At 33.9% G+C, this 1,861-nt stretch overlaps 1 non-coding gene across 1 annotated transcript; it reads right to left on the bottom strand.

Annotated features, from left to right (window-relative positions):
* Positions 1 to 1,527: 1,527 nt before the first annotated feature.
* Positions 1,528 to 1,633, bottom strand: LOC133781239 (small nucleolar RNA R71). The gene has a single exon (XR_009870026.1). It is a non-coding gene; the product is annotated as a small nucleolar RNA R71 (small nucleolar RNA).
* Positions 1,634 to 1,861: the final 228 nt, after the last annotated feature.

Genomic DNA, 1,861 nt, shown 5'->3' with positions numbered 1-1,861 from the left:
AACATTAATTAGGTTTAAATTACGATTAAGGAGATGAAAGGAGGCACTTTTGTAGATCTGGACTGGGAGAAGAGTCTAAGGAGTGCTTTGGATGAAGATTGGATCAATTATTTAGAGTTTTTTTTCTTCTCTTTTTACTTTTAGTTTATGTTAATTTCATGTTTATGGATTTCTTAGTGATGAACATGAACTAAATTCAATTTATGGTTTTTAATTGAATCTCTTGAAGCTTTATTATTAATTAATGCAAGTTTTCTATTTCTTCTTCATCTAAGATTTATTAAATTTGTGTTTATTGTGTATGTGATTGACTGCGTACCTTTTACATGCTATTTATGAATTTGAATCAAATCTGAGAAGTAAGATTTGGATATGCTAAAATTGAATAGACATAGATTTCAATTTAGAACGAGAGTATCAAATTGGTCTATGTGATTTAGGACTGAGTTCATTGCTTCTTATTGTTTAAATTTCTCATAGAAATATAGAGAATTTGCAATAGGTCGAGTTTTATATTTCTTAACTCGAATATTTAACGTTTTTGCATGTCTTTCATCTTAATGAGAAGAATTATCTTTGTGATTGCATTAATGAATAATAAACTGGATAGTAGAGGAGATTAGAATCTCTAATTTCTCATATATATATATTTGAGTCAAGTTTATTGCAAGTTTATTGTTCTTTGTTGTTCTTCATTTAATTTTGTTATTCATTATTTTTAGTTTTAAAAAAATTCTAATTTTCATTAGCCAAATAGAAACTAGAAATTAATTATTTGGTAATTGATAAATCAGTCTTCGTGGGACAATACTCGTTCTTATCGAGATTTATTACAAATTGCGATTACGTATACTTGCGTAGCTATAAAATCCGCAACAAGTTTTTGGCGTCATTGTCGGAGATTGATTTTTATTAATATCAATACAATTAATTTTTATTCTAATTTGGTTTTTCTGTGTTAATTGTCTCTAACTGTTGTGTTTGACAATCTTAATTTCAGTGGCTAATTGGTATATGCGACGTAGAGGGACTGACAATCTTTTGCCCATTAATACTGAAATTGAGAGGACTTGCAGACAGAACATAAAGCATAAACAGTTAGCAGAGATGGCCCAACAACAGGGCAATAGGTTGAATGGGGACGCTGCTTAGCCAGCAATTCGCACACTCAGAGACTATGTACTCCCCGCTATTACTGGAGTACAATCATGCATCCAACCACCGACAGTTACAGCCAATAATTTTGAAATTAAGCCAGCGATTCTACAAATGGTCCAGTCTACTGTCTAGTTTGGTGGACTCCCTACTGAGGATCCCAATACACACATAGCCAATTTCCCTGGAGCTGTGTGGAACTTTTAAATATAATGGGGTCACTGATGATGCTATTAGACTGAGATTGTTCCCGTTCTCACTACGGATAGAGCTAAAAGTTGGTTGAACTCTCTTCAAGCCAATTAAATTACTACATGGGAGTCATTAGCTCTGAAATTTCTTGCTAAATTTTTCCCTCCATCCAAGGCTGCAAAGTTAATAGGGGAAATTAATAACTTCTCTCAATTTGATGGAGAGTCTCTTTATGATGCATGGGAGAGGTTTAAGGAGTTTTTGAGGAGTGTCCTCATCATGGGATTGAAAAATGGATGATAGTCCATAATTTTTACAATGGTTTATGTGGGACGACTAGCACCATTATTGACGCTGCAGCAGGTGGTGCTTTCATGAGCAAGAGTGATAATGAGGCCTATGAATTGATTGAAGAAATGGCCATGAATAACTATCAGTGGCCTAGTGAACGGGATAGAAATAAGAAGGGAGATGGTATGCATGAGTTGGATGCTATTACCGCTCTCACTGCTCA

Source organism: Humulus lupulus, chromosome 5, assembly GCF_963169125.1.
Source record: "Humulus lupulus chromosome 5, drHumLupu1.1, whole genome shotgun sequence".
Taxonomy (NCBI): Eukaryota; Viridiplantae; Streptophyta; class Magnoliopsida; order Rosales; family Cannabaceae; genus Humulus; species Humulus lupulus.
Note: the sequence above shows the minus strand (reverse complement) of the source record. Positions and strands in the feature narration are given on the sequence as shown.